This window comes from Sapajus apella, unplaced genomic scaffold (genome assembly GCF_009761245.1).
Source record: "Sapajus apella isolate SASKATOON/1434 unplaced genomic scaffold, GSC_monkey_1.0 scaffold8, whole genome shotgun sequence".
In the NCBI taxonomy this organism is placed as follows: Eukaryota; Metazoa; Chordata; class Mammalia; order Primates; family Cebidae; genus Sapajus; species Sapajus apella.
Window position 1 is genome coordinate 1,976,943 of NW_022436948.1, and position 18,976 is coordinate 1,995,918.

General features: G+C 49.2%; 2 protein-coding genes and 2 pseudogenes across 3 annotated transcripts in view; 1 reads left to right on the forward strand and 3 right to left on the reverse strand.

Moving 5' to 3' along the window:
• Window positions 1–564, reverse strand: part of LOC116550564 — a 1,161-nt pseudogene extending 597 nt beyond the window's left edge. The window contains exon 1 of the transcript XR_004268489.1: window positions 1–564. This exon is cut by the window's left edge and continues 597 nt beyond it. The product of XR_004268489.1 is annotated as a keratin-associated protein 10-1-like (transcript).
• Window positions 1–18,976, reverse strand: part of PWP2 (PWP2 small subunit processome component) — a 613,222-nt gene that overhangs the window by 144,489 nt on the left and 449,757 nt on the right. The gene's annotated exons all lie outside the window — the stretch shown is intronic.
• The window catches only part of LOC116550575 (thrombospondin-type laminin G domain and EAR repeat-containing protein-like), a 94,208-nt gene that overhangs the window by 35,294 nt on the left and 39,938 nt on the right, over window positions 1–18,976 (forward strand). The gene's annotated exons all lie outside the window — the stretch shown is intronic.
• On the reverse strand, window positions 9,722–10,694 carry LOC116550567 (annotated as a pseudogene).

Here is an 18,976-nt window from a genome sequence, read left to right on the forward strand (position 1 = left end):
ACACAGCTCACAGGCTTGCAGCAGACAGGCACACAGCAGGCCTGCAGACAGCGGGTGGAGGTGCAACAAGCCGGCTGGCAGCTAGACTGCTGACAGCATGAAGAGGAAGCCCCAGAGCAGACAGGCACACAGCAGATGGACTTGCCGCAGATGGTCTTGCAGCAGACGGGCGCACAGCAGACAGGCTTGCAGCAGACGGGCACGCAGCAGGCCTGCTGGCAGGGGGAGGAGGTGCAGCAAGCCGGCTGGCAGCTAGACTGCTGGCAGCACGAGGGCGTGCAGGAGTTGGTGCAGCCTGATTGGCAGGGGCTGGGCTCACAGGCCGCCTGGCAGCAGGGGCTGGACACACAGCTCACTGGGGTGCAGACCAGGGTTAGGCATGGGGCCGGGGCGCAGCAGCTGGGGGCACAGCAGGGGGGCTGGCAGCAGCTCTCTGGGCAGTTGTCCACCTGCCAGGAGTCGGAGCAAGCGCTGGAGCAGATGGACATGGTGGACGCGGCCATGCTGGGGTGTGGAGGAGGTGAGTGGGGGTGGTGTGAGTGAGTGAGTGTCAGTGAGTTTGTGAGTGTGTGAGCCTGTCAGCTCCTGGGGCTCTGGGGCTTTTATACGCCCGGCGCCTGTATTTTCCCCAGCACGAGACTCAGCAACGCCTTCCGTGTTGGTGTTTGTTGCTGGGAGGACCCTCATTATTTCTGCTTCCCTTGCTGTGACTTGTCCTCACTCTGCTCCTCACACTTGGCTGGTCCTGGGCAGGGCCGGTGCCCCTGGCTGAGCCTGGACCCCGGGACACCAGGGGGGACAGTGCAGCGTCTCTGGGGCTGCCCTGGTGACTTCCACCTGCCAGGTCCTTTGACTGTCCCCAGCGTGGTCTCTTGGCCCAGGGGATGCCCAGCCTCTGTCTGCAGGGACCTCATGGGGCAGGCTGGCCTGGCTGGGACTGGGAGAGCCAGGAAGGAGGCGCCTGTGCAGGGAAAAGGCGCTTGAGGGCAGCGCTTCCTGGGGGGCTGTGGGATCTTCTGAGCTCCTGATGTCTGCCAAGGGCAGGAGGACAGGGAGGACCTCCCTCCCCTGCGAGGGAGAGGAATGTTCCGGGAAGGCCTCTGGACAGTCAGCTCATTGGGAGGACAAGGTTTGGGGACTGGCCTTTGAGTCTGGACCACCGTCCCCTGGAGCCCTGGTCAGGTGTCCTGAGAGGGGTGGGCATAGGTCATGGCCTGAGGGTGGGAAGGCGTCTTTGCCTTAGAGAGGCAGGAGTGGAGTAGGGTCGTGTGGAGACTAGCGGACACTTGGACTTGACAAAGCCTGTGCTTTGGAGGCCATCAGGCAGGGCTGGCCCTGACCTCGGGGCAGGGATGGTCACAGGCGAGCTTCTCTGTCCTGGGGCCTGAGCGCAGCGCAGCCTGAGGCTGGTTCTGACAGGAACCACACACCTCCCAACATCCTTCCAGCCTCTTCTGAATGAGAAAAGGATCCGATGGGGACACAGTCAGTCCCGCTGCCCAGATGCCCGGGAGCTTAACAGGGAATCTTACTCTATATTTGCACCTTGACTGAAGCCACAAGCCAAGACATTGAAACGTGATGTGAATTTCTGGTATCTGTAGGTGGCAGAGTGACTGTCCCAGGCCACATTCACCGAAGGGCTGGATGAGGGACAAAGTCACCGCACCCAGCGGCCCCACTCGTACCCCCGCCATGACCGTGTGACAATGAAACGGAAAGGAAGCCCATCCGCCTGGCAGCCCCAAGTATAAAATGCCCGATGGGAATGTGAGAGGGTCAGATGTGAACAAAAGCGTAAACCTTGACCAGGGCACACACAGCACATGCCCCCTGGAAACCCGGCAGGGTGGGTGCTGGAGACTGGTCCGTGTGCCTCAGCTCAGCATTTGCGTCATTCCGGTCACAGCCCCGAAGGAATCACGGGGTGTACAAATGAAGACACTGAACTGCCAGAAAATACTTGCAATCTCCATGACAGGTGGAAGATTAATGTAAAACGTTTAAGGTCCTTACCACTAAAACAGGATGAGATCCAAAATAATTGAATACAAGGTTTAAAACTTTAAATTTCCAATAAGCATTAATGAGATGAACAGTGACTTCACCTCATTAATAACTAAAGTTTCTCAAATTTAAACACGTCTCCCCCCGTAAGAGGAAACAAGATTTAAAATGCTGATGATATCCAGTACTCTGGAGCGCAGGGGCTTCATTCTTAGAAACCCTTGGCAGGTGTCATTAATTTAAATTATGGTAAACGGTAATATAAAATTTACCGTTTTACCCATTTTAAAGTGTGCACTTTGGTGACATTTTGTGCAGTCACAATGTTGTGCCACCATCCCGCTACCTACCGAGTTCAGAACACTATCATCACTCCAAAAGGAAACCACGTAATATGTATATATATTGTACTTTAGGTTCTGGGGTACACGTGCAGATCATGCAGGACTGTTGCATAAACACATACCTGGCAATGTGATTTGCTGCCTTCATGCCCCCATCACCTATATCTGGCATTTCTCCCCATGTTATCCCTCCCCAACCTCCCTACCCCCCTCTGTCCCTCCCCTAGTCCCCTCCAACAGACCCCAGCGTGTGATGCTCCCCTCCTTGTATCCATGTGTTCTCATTGTGCAACACCCACCTATGAATGGGAGAGAACATGCGGTGTTTGACTTTCGGTTCTTGAACCGTGTACTATTAACCAGCCACGCCCCAGCCCCTGGCAACCACTATTCTGCTTGTCTCCATGGCTTTGCCCGTTCTGCATGTTTCATATCCATGGAGTCATAGAATATGTGGCCTTTGTGTCTGGTTTTGTTCACTCAGCATATTTTCAAGGTACATCATGTAGTATGTTTTGGAGCTCCATTCCTTTGTATGGCTGATTCATATTCTGTCGTATGGACACGCCACATTTCATTTATCCATTCATCTGCTTATGGACTTTGGGGTTCTTTTCAACTTTTGGCTAGTGTGAATAGTGCTTCTATAAACATTCTTGTACACATTTTTGTTTGAACATCTCTTTAAAATTCTGTTGGGTAGACACCTAGGAGTGGGAACTGATGGGTCATATGGAATTCCATGTTCACATTTTTTTTGAGGACCTGCCAGACTGTTTTTCACGGCATCTGTACCATTTTATGTTCTGAGCAGCAATGTACAAAGGTTCCAGTTTCTCTTCATCCTTGTGAACATCTGCTCCCTTCTATTTGTCTGTGTATGTGTGTGTTAAATTATAGCCAGCTTAGTGGGTATACGCAGCAACAGCATATCATGGTGTGGATTTACGTTTCCCTAATGGCCAACAATATTGGGCTTCTTTTCCTGTGTGTATTGGCCATTTGCCAGTCTTCCTTGGAGAAATGTCTGTTAAAGTACTTTGCCTCTTTTTAAATTGGGTTAACTTTTTGTTGCTGAGTTTTAAGAGTTATTTATATATTCTGGATATTAGATCTTTACCAGAATTATGATTTACAAGCATGTTCTCCCCTTCTGTGGGTTGTTCTGCTCTCTTGATAGTGTCTTTTGATGCACACAACTTTTTAATTTTGATGACATTCAGTTTATCTTTTTCCTTTTGTTGCTTATGCTTCTGCTCTCACATCTAAAACACCATTGCCCAATATAAGGTCATGCGTATTGACTTTTATGTTTCCTTCTCAGAGTTTTATGGCTTCATCTCATATATTTGGGGCTTTGATCCAGTTTTAGTTAATTTGTTGGTGTGAGATATAGTGCAACTTCATGATTTTGTGTGTAGATATCCAATTGTCCCAGAACCATTAAAAGAAGTATAGACAGGGTCTTGGTCTGTTGCCCAGGCTAGAATGCAGTGGCACAATCATAGCTCACTGCAGCCTCAAACTCCTGGACTTAAGTGATCCTCCCACATCAGTTTCCCAGGTAGCTGGGACGACAGGTGCACACCACCATACTCGGGTAATAAAAAAAAATTTTTTTTAGGGGCCAGGGTCTTGCTATGTTACCCAGGCTTGTCTTGAGCTCTTGACCTTAAACAATCCTCTTGCCTCAACCTCCTGAGTAGTTGGAATTACAGGCATAAGCCATCATGCCTGGCCCTAGAAGATAAGACAATTGTAAACATTAATGTGCCTAACATCAGACCCTCATAATATATCAAGCACAAATTGACAGAATTGAAGAAAGAAATAAACAATTCCAGCTCAACAATAATATTTGAAGACATCAATAAGTCACTTCCACTGATTAAAAAAAATTTTTTTAAATAGAACAACTAGATCAAAGATCAATAACGAAATAGAAACTTGAAGAACACAATAAACAAGCTAGATCTAATACAGTCACAAATAAAACCCTCAACCCAACAACAGCAGAATACACATTCTTCTCAATTCTCCAGATTAGGCCATACATTAGTCCAAAAAGCAATTCTCAATAAATTTAAAATTATTGAAATCATGTAATGTTTCTTCTCTGACCACAATGGAAATTAGAAATCAATAACAGAAGGAAAACTGGAAAACTCACACATATGTGGCAATTAAACAACACACACTTAAACAATGAGTTGATCAAAGAAGAGAGAAGTTAGAAAATACTATGGGATAAATGACAATGACAGTGTAACAAACCAAAACTTAATGGGATACAGCAAAAACAGTTTATGGAGGGAAATTTATAGATGTAAATGCTTATGTTAAAAAACAAGAAAGATCTTAAGAAACCAGAAAAGAAAGAGGAAACTAAACCCAAACCTAGAAGAAGGAAGAAAATAAAGATTATATATAGCATAAAGGGAGCAAATAAATGAGAAGAGAAAAATAATGGAACCAATGAAGTCTAAAATTAGTTTTTTGAAAGCAGCAATAAAATGTATAAACCTTTAGACTAAGAAAAAAAGAGAAGGCTCTAATTACTACAATCAGAAATGGAAATGGGAACATCACTAATGACCTATATAAATAAAAAAGATTATAAAAGAAGTGAGCAGTTTTACACCAACACATAAAACCAATAAAATTCATTCCATTTAAGCATGTTCAGTGATATTAAATACATTCGTAATGTTGATAACTAGATGCAATGGATAAATTCCTATTCACATACAAACTACCAAAATTGATACCTTTATTAGTGTTCTTTATTTCTTAACACGCCTTCAAGTTATTGCCTAGTGCCCTTTTATTTCATCCTGAGCTGGCATTTCTTGTAGGGCAGACCTACTGGCAATGAACTCTCTCAACATTTATTGATCCAGAAGTTATCCTAGTTTCTCCTTCAGTTTTGAAGGATCATTTCACTGGACATAGACTTCTTGGTGGACAGTTTTTTTCTTTTTCAGCACTTTAAGTGCATCATCCCATTACCTTCTGTTCTTCATGGTTTTTGATGAGAAATTAGCTGTTTATCTTCTTTCATCCTGCTTTCAAGATTCTCTTTTTGTCTTTCAATAGTTTAATTTTATATTTCTGTGTGGATCTTTTTGAGTTTATTCCACTTGATGCTCACTGAGTTTCTTGAATTTGTAGAGTCACATGTTTCATCATATTTGGGAAGTTTTTGGCCCTGATTACTTCAAATAGTTAAAAAAATTATTGTCGTAAAATACACATAAAATTTATCCCATTTTAAGTGTACAGTTCAGTGATATTAAATGCACTCAAAATGTTGTGCAGTCATCACCACCAGTGGTCTTCATACTTTTCATCTTGAAAACTGAAACTCTGTCCCCGTAAAACACTAACTCCACATTCCTCCTCCCTCCAAGCCCCTGGCAACCACCATTTTACTTTCCGTCTCTATAGTTTTTCTTCAAATAATTTTGAGTGCTTCATTCTCTCCCTGCCCTTTTTCTGACACTGCTGTTAAGTGTGCTGTTGGTATGTTTGATGATGTCCTACAGGCCAACTAAACTCTGTTCATTTTAAAAATTCTTTTTTTTGTTGTTGTTTTTTTGTTTTGAGACAGAGTCTCACTCTGTCACTCAGGCTGGAGTACAGTGGCATGATCTCAGCTCACTGTAACCTCTACTTCCCAAGTTTAAGTGATTCTCCTGCTTCAGCCTCCCGAGTAGAGATTACAGACATGTGCCACCATGCTCAGCTATTTATTTTATTTTATTGATTTTTATTTCATTTTATTTTTAGTAGAGGTAGGGTTTCACTATGTTGGCTAGGCTGTTCTCAACTCCCAACCTCAAATGATCTGCCTGCCTCAGCCTCCCAAAGTGCTGGAATTACAGGCATGAGCCATCATGTTCAGCCTCTTGTTTTGATGCCCTTCAGACTGGAGTACTTCACTTGACCTAGCTACCTGTTCTCTAATTTTTCCTTCTGTCTGCTCAAATCTGCTATGAACCTTTTCTAGTGAAGTTTTTGTATCAGTTAGTATACTTTTCAACTCTCAGAAGTTCTATTTGATTCCTTTTTATCATCTCTCTATTGATATTCTCACTTTATTGAAATGTTTTCTTAGTTTCTCTTTGGTCTTTGCCTTTGGTTTCCTTTAGCTCTTTGCATATATTTTAGAGCTAATGGAAAGACTTTGTCTAGTAAATTCAATCTTGGGCTTCTTCAAGGACATTTTTTACTAATTGGCCTTTTTCCCCCTGTGAATGAACCATACATTCTTGCTTTTTGCATGCTTCATAATTTTTGTTGCAAACTGGACATTTGGAATATTATAACCTGATAATTCTGGATGGCATATTCTCTCTCTTCCCTGTGGTTTGTTATTTCTGGTTGTGTGGCTAGTAGCTTTTTGTTTTGTTTTTAAGTGACTTTCCTAAACTATGTTTGTAATGATTGTACTCTTTGTCATAGAGGGGGTCACAATTCCATTTGCTTAGTGCTCAGATAGTAGTTTGACAGTTTCTTAAACACCTGGAGTCAAAAGATGTTTTTTTTCCCAGTCTTTGTAGCTGGACTGTGTGTGTTGGTTCACACCTTCAGTGCTTAGCTGGGTGGTTTGTGACTCTGCCTTCCGCTTCACTTCCTGCCTGCTCAGAGCCTGAAGTTCAGCCAGAGGTGAGCCCTGAGAGCTTCTCAGGCATTTTCTGTGCTCCATCATGGGCATGCATGGGGGCCTTGTAGACTCCCAAGGACATGTGGAATCTTCCAATTCCCCAAAATGTCTAATTTCTCAACTCTTCCAGAATTTTGGGGGGTGTCCATTGTTTTCCTAACTAATATCCTTTGCCCAGGCGGCAGTGACTGGTTCATTCGCCTTTAAATGTTCTGACCAACCCTCTGTGTAGCTGCTTCTCTGGCTTGAGGAAGCCTGAGTTGGTGAATTACGGCAAGCCCTGTGTGTTAGTCCTTCCGGAAGCCGTCATCATTGTGCTCTTCTCCTGCCTTGTTCTGTTAGGTCTTTGGAGAAAAGATTATTTGCGTTCACATTTCACTTCCTCGGTGCTTGTTCCCCCTCTGCCCACCACAGGACGGCTCTGCCCACAGAACATGACTGCAAAGCCCCTCTCCAACATCCCCAAGAACTCTCATGTCCTAAATCCTGAGTTGGTTTCTATCACCGTGAGTGAGTGAACCATAGCCCCTGAAGCTGTAGGTCACTCTCCATACCACTCAGAAGGCTGATGCAGGAAGCTCCTGACCCCCTCGACAGCCCTGTGGCCCCCACTTTCCCTGCACCTGTCCCTGCATGGCCTGTCTCTTCTGGCACAGCTGCCTGGCCTGCGCTCCGTCCCCACCTCCCTGCTCTGGAAACAAGCCATGCCTCCTGTGTTGGGACCAGTGAGAATTCCCGGTAGAAGCCAGGTGCTCGGGACAGCAGGATGCCTGAACAGGAACCATTCGGTGGGTGTCTGAGGCCTCTAGACAATGTTGCTTAGCAGCTGAGGGGTCAACGTGAGCAGCATTTCCCCGAGGGCTCTCTTTCTGTCCAAATGTCCATCCCTGCAGTTTATGGGCAGGGAGTGCCTGCCCTAGCCAGGCCCCACTGGGGCTTCGAGGCACAGGTGGCCTCACTGCCGCCCTCACTCCTGCCTCAAGGGCCCAAGCCAGAGCCCCTAATGTAGGCTTGACTTGTAATGGCCCCGAAGTCACATGTTGAAGGCCTAAGTTAAAATGAGGTCCCTTGCATGGGCCCTAATCCAATGCCTGGTGTCCTTGTGAGAAGAGGAGACGCGCACAGAGGGGCAGCCTCAGGGAGGAGCCGGGGTCTGCGGGCCCAGGAGAGAGGCTTCGGAAAGCGGCCCTGCCGCACCTGGCCCTCCGTTTCCAGCCCCCGGGCTGTGAGAGACCCGGTGAATATGGCTCGAGCCCCGCTCCGGAGGCTTCGTCACAGCAGCCTGAGCTGACACGTGCAGCCTTCTCAGATGCGGGGGTCCTTTGTGCCCACAGTATGGCCGAGGCCCCCAAACCCAACTGTGTTCTCCTGAGGTGAGGGGAGTGAGGTGACTCGCAGCTGCGGGTCACGGGGGCGGGGGCGAGGGTGAGGACTGCGCGGCTCTGGAATCTGCCTGTCTCCCGTGGAAGGAGCCAAGGACCTGCCCCCAGAGCCCCCTTCCTGCCCTCTGGTCTGGACACGCTCCCACGCTGTCCTGGGCCTCCTCTGTCGCGGCTGCCCTGAGACCTTCCTGTTCCCACTGCCCTCTGCCCCCCCAGCCCTCTGCCTCCCCAGGCCTCCATCCCCCCAGCCCTCCGCCCCCCCCAGCACTCCGTCCCCCCAGCCCTGCACCCCCAGCCCTCCGTCCCCCCAGCCCTCCGTCCCCCCAGCCCACCGTCCCCCCAGCCCTCCAACCCCCCCGCCCTCCGTCCCCCCCGCCCTCCGACGCCCCAGCCCTCCGTCCCCCCAACCCTCCATCCCCCCCAGCCCTCCGAACCCCCAGCCCTCCACCCCCCCCAGCCCTCCGCCTCCCCCCAGCCCTCCGTCCCCCCAGCCCTCCGACCCCCCAGCCCTCCGTCACCCCTCAGCCCTCCGTTCCCCCAGCCCTCCGACCCCTCAGCCCTCCGACCCCCAGCCCAGCACAGGGCGCTCCGGAGGCCGCGTCTCAGTCCCCTGCTCTGCAACCCAGCTGCAAGCCCGGGTCCGGAGCAGAGGGCGTCCCTGAGCGTCTGTGGGTGTGCACAGGAGGCCGGGGTGCCCAGGCTTTCCCCGATGGAACTCCCTGAGCGCCGGGACAGCTGGAGCCCAAGTTCCCACCTACCCTCGTCTCCCACCTCCCAGCACAGCTGGGGCCTGCCACCCCCGGGACAGCCGCGCCCCTCGCCGTGGGAGGAGCTGCTTCCACCCACAGTGAGAGGGGCGCTGGCCGGAGCCATGCGGTGCCCGTGGGACTCAGCCTGTGAGCAAGGCTTTTGGCCCCACAGGACCCGGGAGGGGAGCCGGGGAGCAGAACATGCCTCGAGGTGGGCAGGAGCTTCCAGGTGTCACAAGAGCCCCCGAGGCCCCCCAGCAGGAGATGCAAAGAGATCAGGGCCCAGCCCCCCAGAGCCAGGCCAGGCCCCGCTCTGTCCCCTCCCGCCCTGGGTGCGCCAGAGTCAGCACAGAGTCAGCGTGGGATCGCAGCGGCTTTATTGGTGCTCAGAGGCACAGGGTGCCTCCTGGGTGAGACCCGGGTCAGGAGGCCCATCCCCACAGCGTAGGGTCGTGGCCTGCAGCCGGGAAGCCTGGTGAGGAGCAGCCGGGCTCCTCCACACTGGGCGAGGTCAGGGAGGAGCCAGTGAGCGTCTCAGACCCCACACTGGACTGGGCGGCGGTGGGTGGGGCTGCTCCTTCTCTGTGGTTGAGCTGCGCTGGGGCTGGGTGGGCTGGGAGGTCAGGGGCTTCTAAGGACTGGCAGGGGGGTGGGGTCTGAGACCGGCTGGCCCTGGGGGACGTGGCTATCAGCAGCTGGACTTCTGGCCTAAGGAGAAGCTTCAACAGGCTGGGCGGGAGCACACGGGGCGGCAGAGGAGGCGCACGCAGGAGGCCGGGCGGCAGCAGCTGGACTGGCAGGAGGAGGAGGGGGCACAGCAGGAGGGGACGGGCACGCAGCAGGCAGGCCTGCACACGGGGCGGCAGAGGAGGGACACGGAGGAGGAGGGTCTGCAGCAGGAGGAGGTGCAGCAAGCTGGCTGGCAGCTAGACTGCTGGCAGCACAGACAGGAATCCCCAGAGCAGACAGGCACACAGCAGGACTGCTGTCAGGGGAAGGAGGTGCAGCAGGCTGGTTGACAACTAGACTGTTGACAGCATGAAGAGGAATCCCCAGAACGCACACAGCACATGGGCCTGCAACAGAAGGGCTCACAGCAGGCCTGCTGGCAAGAGGAAGAGGCACCACAAACTGGTTGGCAGCATGAAGAGGAATGCCCACAGCAGACAGGCTTGCAGCAGATGGGCATGCAGCAGATGGGCACGCAGCAGGCCTGCTGGTAGGGGGAGGAGGTGCAGCAAGCCGGCTGGCAGCTAGACTGCTGGCAGCATGAGGGCGTGCAGGAGCTGGTGCAGCCCGATTGGCAGGGGCTGGGCTCACAGACTGCCTGGCAGCAGGGGCTGGACACACAGCTCAGACCAGGGTCAGGCAGGGGGCCAGGGCGCAGCAGCTGTGGGTGCAGCAGGGGGGCTGGCAGCAGCTCTCTGGACAGTCGTCCACCCGCCAGGAGTTAGAGCAAGCGCTGGAGCAGATGGACATGGTGGATGTGGCCATGCTGGTGTGGGGAGCAGGTGAACTGGGGGAGATGTGACTGAATAGTGAGTGAAGGAGTGAGAGAGGGAGTGAGACAGTGAGTGTGAGATGGTGTGTGTGTGGGGGTTAGTGAGTGTGAGTGTGGGTGAGTGTGTGGGTGTGTGTGGGTGTGTGAGTGAATTAAGGGAGTGACAGTGACTGTGTGTGGGTAACAGAATGTGTTAGTGTGACTGAGAGTGAGTGTGTGAGTGATGGTGAGTGTGGGTGTGAGTGAGTGAGTGTGTGGGTATCAGTGTGAGAGGATGAGGGGGTGAGGGTGAGGGTGAGTGTGAGGGTGTGAGGGTGAGAGTGAGTGTGAGTGGATGTGTAACTGGGTGTGTGAGTGGGTGTGTGGTTGTGTGTTAGTGTGAATGAGTGAGTGTGGGTGTGTGAGTGTGTCAGTGAGTGTGTGTGGGTGTCGGTGAGTGTGACTGTGAGTGGGTGCGTGAGTGTGAGTGACTGTGTAAGAGTGTGAGTACAAGTGAGTGTGTGGGTGAGTGTGAGCGAGTGTGTGTGTGGAGGGGTTAGCGAGTGAATGTGTAGGTGTCAGTGAATGAGTGTGAGAGTGTGAGTGAATTACCGTGTGGGTGAGTGTGTGTGAGAGTATGCGGGTGGGTGAGTGTGTGTGGGTGAGTGAGAGTGTGGGTGAGGGAGTGGGTGAGTGTGTGGGTGTGTGTGTCTGAGTGTGGGGGAGTCAGTGAATGAGTGAGTGTAAATGAGTGTGAGTGTGTGAGTGTGTTAGTGTGTGGGTGTGTGGGTGAGTGAGCAAGTGTGGGTGAGTCAGTGTGTGTGTGTGGGTGTGAGTGTGGGTGAGTTTGAGTGTGTGGGTCAATGAGTGTGAGAGAGTGTGTGAGTGTGTGAGTGTGTGAGTCAGTGGGTGGGTGAGTGGATGAGTGAATGAGTGAGTGTGTGAGGTGCTTGGGGCTCGCAGGCTTTTATATCCCTCCTGGCCTTGTTGTCCCAGGGCCCCCAGCCTCCCCTTCCTTGTGCTGAGAGGCAGTGTCTGTCATGATTAGGGATGTGTGTTTGCTGGCGACATTGCCCAGCTTATAAATCTTTTGTCACACTGGGCTGTAACCTGTCCCATGTGGAACCTCAGGATGCTGGCGACATTGCCCAGCTTATAAATCTTTTGTCACACTGGGCTGTAACCTCTCCCATGTGGAACCTCAGGAGCAGGAGTGGGGGTGGGCCTCGTCCCAGCTGGGTTCTGGAGGCGAGGTGGACTGGGCGTGTCGGGCAGGTGGGATGTGGGTGGGATGTGCAGGGGACATCCTTGGTTGCTGGGGCATCATCCAGCCACTGGCCTCAGCATCCCCAGGACATGGGCTCCCTCTGCAGGAAGCCAGTCCTTAGGAAGGATTTCCTGTGGTGCAAATTCCTCATCTAGCGTAGCCTTTCCCCCGCCGTGGGACACAGGACTGTGGCCGATTTCTGTTCCCCATGGCCTCTGTGCCTCCTGCCCTGTGTCCAATGCCCACCTTATCCTTTGCTTGGGCGGTAGCAGGACTCTGTATTCCGGGACAAGGATCATGGGCTCAGCCCGCTCCCTGCTCAGGCACAATGTCGGCGTCCTGGGCAGTTGTTTCGGGTTCTGAACCTGTGGAGTGGGTGTGCTAGGCAGTAGGTGACCGCCCGCCCTCATCACTGCTGGAGCCATCTCCTCCGTGGGCCGTGCACTGCAAGCATCTTTTTCTCCGCAGTCCTGCCCACCGGCCTTATCACACACCCCCAGGTCAGCCACAGGCAACTGTCACTGCAGCATGATCTTTGATGGTGAATTTTAGTTACCACAGGGCATAATGAAGTCCCGAGCTTCTTACCTTATAAAATGGCCCTGATCACCTTTCAGAAACATTGCTACCCACTAGCTATAGTATTGATTGTGATTTCACATTTTTATTTAAAAATTCAAATACACATATGCATATTTCGTTATAAAATAAGACATATCACAGGATGCTGAGTAGAACGTCTTTGTTGCTCTGAATCTGGCAAAGCTGGAAACTACTTCTCATTCTAAAAATAGTGCTAATATTCTGGGTCAGATCCATCCCCACAGGGCTTTCTAAAATAAGACAGAAGAGGACCACCTATGACCAGCTGCCACCACCCTGCCAGTGCAGCCCTGGTTGTAAGAAGGGGGCTGTGGAGGCCAGGGTCACCCTTCAGCCTTATGCAAAGTGTGGCATCCCAAGCAAGAGCTGTTCTACTCACGATGATGGGGGCATCTCCTCCCTAAAGCAGGCCCTCACTGAAGAGGCAGGAGCAGCGGGTAGAAGATGGCAGCACTGGAGCACCTGGAGAGAAGGGGCAGCAGTGGCCAGTGAGCCCCACAGTAGTGGCCCTGCACGTTCCTTTCCCGTCCCTGTCACTGGAGGAGTTAGAGCCCAAAAGAGGGAGAAGAGGAGCAGGGAAGGAGAGGCCATGTCCCTCCCCACGGCCTTCCCCGAGGCCCACTCAGCCTTGCGTGTGGGAACGCTGGGGATAGGACTGGGTTTCAGATAGGAAGGATGAGATTTGAACTGGTCCATTTTGGGCTAAGGATTTGGTTCTGCTCTTAAAGACCATAGTGTTGGAGTGTGCTTTAATAATAGATAGTTCGTCTCGTTATCAATATTTCTTTTTGTAAAAAAATTTTCTAGAGACCTGAGCCTTGCTATGTCACCCAGCTGGTCTTGAACTCCTGGGCTCAAGTGATCCTCCTGCCTCAGTCTCCCAAATTGCTGGGACTACAGGATTGAGCCACCGTGCCTGGCCATCATCAGTATTTCTGTGCCAAGTGTCCTCACTTTTCTTGCTCATAGTCTTTGCTGTTCTCAGTTCCCATTCTCCAAACGTAAGCTTCATGTGGGCAGGACATGTGTTTGTTTTGTTCACCACTCAATGTCTGAGGGGCTAAAACAGTGCCTGGAATAGGGAAGATCCTCCATAAAAATGGGCTGAAATAATAAACATTTTGGGGGAAGGGTAATTTTGAGCTCTGAAAATGATTCCACTGTGCCACCTTTTTCTTAGGCCGTATAAAACTCTTTCAAGTTCTGCTTCTGTGTGTGGGAAGTTGGCTTGCATCACACTGGCCATCTAGCTGAGAAAAATTAGGAAACCTGGTTTAACAAACAAAATCTCTATTTGAAGGCACGAGGAGGCACCAAGACAGATGAGACTTGAGTGAGTGAATCCCTAGTAGAGGGAAAGTACACAGAAGTGAGTCCAAAATTTCTCGTGCATTTTCTTATTGAGGCATTTAGTGATTCACAGACCATAGCCATGAGGCTGAGGTTGAAGCTGAGCACAGCTTTTTGTAGTCTCACAAAATTGGAAGACAGAAACACAGAGTTCAGGACCTGACAAGGTGGAGGGATTCTGGTTAAAAAGTAGCAGTGACGACAACAAAACAGGCTTTCAGTTGGAAACACTGAATATAAGTGAAGGGCGACTCCCTGGGAGGAAAGAAAAACCAGAAAGAAGGATACAGCCCATCTTTAAATCGGCTCGTATTGAACGCATGTGATCTGTCCGTAGCCTAACTGCCCCCCAGAAACAAAAGTGATCTCCTCTGGAGACAGCAGCATCAACAGAGGCTCAAACAATCTGACAAATTTTCATGAAGTCCGTCATTCAGTCAAAAATTACTAGGGGTACTAGAAGACAAGACCAAAGGACCAATAGGAAAAAACCAACAAGAGAAGCAGATACACGGGGCCTTTAGATATTAGAATTGTCAAACTGGAATTTAAAGTAATGCTGATTAGCTTGCTCAAGAAAACAGAGGACAAATGGAGAATTTCAGTGTCAAGCTGGATTTTTTAAATGGAATCAAACAGAAATTCTGGAAATGAACATAATAGCTGAAATTAAGAACTAAGTAGATTAGCTAAACAACATATTAGACAAAACCAGAGAGAACATTAGCGAAGGGAGACGAGGAAATGTCAGGCTTGAGCACAGAGATGGGAAAGAAAAGAGGGAAGAAAGTGCAGTAATAAGCACATCCTAACGTTGTAAATAATTATGAATATAAATGGTTGAAATCATAGAAGGTGAGTAAAATAGGGGTTGTAAAATATTTGAAGGTATAATAGACAAGAACTTTAAAGTGATTCGAAAGACATTAACCCATAGATGTGAAAACCATTTAAGAATCTTTAGCAAGGTGAATACAAAGGAAACCACACCTGGGCATATTGGGGCTGAAATTCAAAGACAGAGAAAAATTTTAAAACAGCTGGGGTGGGTTGCCGGGGTGGGGGGGCGAGGAATATTACCTTTAAAGAAGCAACAGTAACATTTACAGATGACTTCTCAGTGGAAATGATGGAAGCAGAGGACGATGGAATGATATATTTACTGTCTGAAAGAAAAGAAGCATCAAACTAGAATTCTACACCTGGGAAGAAGAGCCTTAAAAATGATGACAGAAAATGATGTTCTCTGGACACTGAGAGAATGTGTCACCAGCAGTATCTGCACTAAAGAAAATTAAAAGATAATTAGGCAGAATGAAAATGATCACAGATGGAAGCGAGAAGTTGATAAGGAAATGAAGTGTAACAAAAGGAGGACACACATGGGAAAATCTAAATGAATATTTACTGTATAAGATATCTTAGAAGTTGTAAAATATTTATAGAAATAAAGTACATGGCAAGAAGATCACAAAATTCCGGAGGGGGCTACATGAAGTTAAAGTGGTCTTAGTACACTGCACTGTCTGGGAAATAATTTAAGATTGAATTTATATTAGACTTTAAAAAGCCATAGATTCATGTTGTAATCTCCACCAGAGTAATAAAAGAATACACAAATCAGGAGGAAGAAGATGAGTATAGTGGTTGAATCATGCCTCCCCAAAAGTCATATCCACCCAGAAAGGAATAGCTCTTTTCCTGGCCATTCTCCCGGCCTGTGGCTGGCCCATTCCCAGTAGGGCCATCATGTCTCCAGGTCACACCCATGTGGCCTCCTGGGCAGCACATAGCATTCCTCAGTTGCTCTCACTAGAAGCCAATACTTCAGGTCCCCACTTCCTAAGGTCTGGAAAATTATAACAGCCTAATCAAACAAGCTGAGAGATTTAAGACTGGTATTATTTCTCTCCCAGTTGTTTGGGAACATTAGGCAGTGAAAGTATTTGGGTCTGTAGGTGGCTCTGTAGGAAAGCTTTTAATTTTAGATTCAAGTTATTTAATCAATATGAGAGGTTTGTATTTTTTTCCTTTGGTGTGGATTTGGTGTCTTGACAAATATAGACAGTTGTGTCTCCACCAACAAATGTATTATTTGTACCCAACAAAGTAGATACCAAGATGTAATGGAAAAACTCCTATAAACACACAAACTACCAACATGGCTACCTTTGCTGTTGATCTTTCTTCATTCATATTCCTTCAGGTTACTATCTAGTGTCCTTTTATTTCAGTCTGAATTAGCATTTCTTGTAGGTAAATCTTTCAGCAATGAGCTCTCTCGGTTTTATTTACCTTAAAATGTGTTACTTCTTCACTTTTGAAGGATAATCTTGCCAGAGGCAGATGTCATTTTTCTTGCTGGGTGCTCCCTGCCCCTGGACCCCACCCAGCACGTTACATATGTGATCCCAATGCCTTCTGGCCTCCATGGTTTCTGATGAGAAATCTGCTGTTGGTCTTCTGTCCAGCTGCTTTCTAGATTTTCTCTCTGTTTTGACTTTTGAGAGTTTGATTATATTATACTATGTTTTTGTGTGAATCTCTTTGAGTTAGATTGATGTGTTTCCTCAGTTTTGGAAGTTTGGGCCATTATTTCTTTAACTACATTTTTCTGCTCCCTCTGTCTCCCCTTCATTGGGAAATTCTGCTAAGTATGTTGGTATGCTTGATGGAGTCCCACAGGTCTTTTCAGATTTGTTCATTTTTCTGCATTCTCTCACCTACTTCTCATTTTCTTATCTACTCCTCAGACTAGATTACTTTAATGGATCTCTCTTTGCAGTCACTAATTCTTACAGCTGCTAAAATCTGCTGTTGCAACCATATCATGAATTATTTATTTTGGTGATTGTACTTTCCAATTCCAGAACGTCTATTTAATTTATTTTTAAAATTCCTCCTCTTTACTGATATTCTCTATTTGGTGAGGCATCATTCTCCTGGTTTACTTTAATTCTTTGGGATTTTATTTAGTTTTTTAAACATGTTTAAGAGAGTTGATTGAAAGGCTTTGTCTAGTAAGTCCAATTCTGGGCTTCCTCAGGAAGATTTTCTATTACCTGCTTTCCCCTCATGAGTAGCGCATATTTCTTGCTGCTTTGCATGGCACATGCCTCTGCTGAGAACTGGACGGTGACTGTGACAGTGGGAGATTTCTGGGTATCAGGTTTTCCTCCCTCTGCACAGTTTGCTGTTGCTGATTGCTGTAGATTGTGGTTGTTTTTGTTTGTTTATGCCACTTTAAAAAAATAGTTTCCTTATCATGTGTGCTCGTGTTCTATTAGCTTACTGCTCAGATAGTAATTTGACAGAGAGTTCCCTAAACCCCTGGAATGAAGAAATATTTTTCTGCAGGGTTTGTAACTGGGCTGTGTATGTTGGTCCACACCCTCAGCACTCAGCTGGGGAGTTTGTGACTCTGCCTTCCCCTTCACTTCCTGCTTGCTCCTTCACTTCCTGTTGCACATTCACTTCCTGCTTGCCCAGAGCCTGAAATTCAGCCAGAGGTGAGAACTGAGAGCTGCTCGGTTTTTCTGAGCTTCTGCCCCATCATGGACATGCACAGGGGCTTCTGGACTTCCAAGAATATGTGGAATCTCCCAACACCCTTATTCCTCAAAGCATGCCATCTCCCAGCTTTTCCTCCCAGACTTTTTGGGCATGTCCATTGTTTTCCCAACTGAGAATTTTTGACCTAGGTGTTAGTGACTTGTTCATTTATCTTTAAACGTTCAGACACACACCCTCCATGTAGCTGCTTCTCTGCCTTGAGAGAGTCTGAGTTGGTGAAATAAGGCAAGCCCTGTGTGTTAGCCCTTCAGGGAGCTGCCAGGTGGGTTGAAATGAACAACTGCACTGCCTTGCAAACAAGGTCCCCTCTGCTTCCCTGGCAGCAGCACACCACACCAGGAACTCCAGCTGCCGTCTTCCTGACTGTCACCCTGCTGGGGATGGGGGATGGGGCAAGGGGAAGTTAAAATCTACAAGCCTCTCCTATTGGATTCTGTTGCTTTTAGTTGATTATGTGTTCCCTTGCTTGCTGCAAACCTTCGACTATTTTCCATAGCTCAGTTAAAGCTGATTTTACCAGGTAGTGTTTGTTTTGTTTGTGTATTACTTCTTTTTCACACTGCTATAAAGATACTATCCAAGACTGGGTAACTAATAAAGGAGAGAGCTTTGTTTGACTCACAGTTCCACATGGCTGAGGAGGACTTAGGAAACTTTCAATCATGGTGGAAGGCAAGGAGGAAGCACGTGTTTGAAAGCACGTCTGGCTACCTCTAGACCTGTGTGTCCACGTGTTTCTCTCACCCTCTGGTCTGCATGTGCTCCCACGTGGTTCCAGCTTCCTCTTCCATTGGGGTCTTCCTGTTCCCACCCACCCTCTACCCACCCAGCCCAGCACAAGGCGCTCCGGAGAGCGCTGCCTCATTTGGCAGGCTGTGCAGGCTGGGCTTTCTTCCGCAGCCTGCGCACCTGCGCTCCTGTGTGTGCCTGGCTCCAGTGAGCACACAGCATTCGTCCAGGGCCCCCTGCTGCAGCGCTGGCTCCATTCACGTCCATTCCCTCGTGGATGGATATTTTGGTTGTCTCATGGTAACAGACAGTGCCGCTTATGTACATGTGCCGGGGATTTTCCAGAACTGCAGGGTGGGCTCACCCAGGCGGGACAGTGGGTGCAACAGTCCTGGGGCCTAGAGAGCTCCACAGCCAGGGCATGGCAGCAAATGACCAGGCTCAGGAAGTCTTGGGCATTGGGACTGAGTGGGGACTAAGCCTTCCTGGGCATGGCCGTGAGTTCCACCTGGCGACCCCCTGGAGGAGTTAGGCCATTGTCCCCTGTGACTTCTAGGTTAAGTCACTCATTCCTAGAAACAGTCATGGCTGGAGGAGACCGATGTCAGCTCAAACCATGTGTCCCCCCCACCAGGAGCACACAGGAGAAGAGAATCAGGTGACCAAGGAGAGTTTATTGGGAGCAGGAGGAGGTGCTGACAGGCTCAAGTTGAGGCCAAATGACCTGGGGCAGAGAAGCTGGGAGGGAGGACGGGGCCCAGCAGGCAGGTGGGCACATGCTGGGAGGCAGCAGCTGGGGAGAAGCAAGGATGGGGGCTCCTGGGAG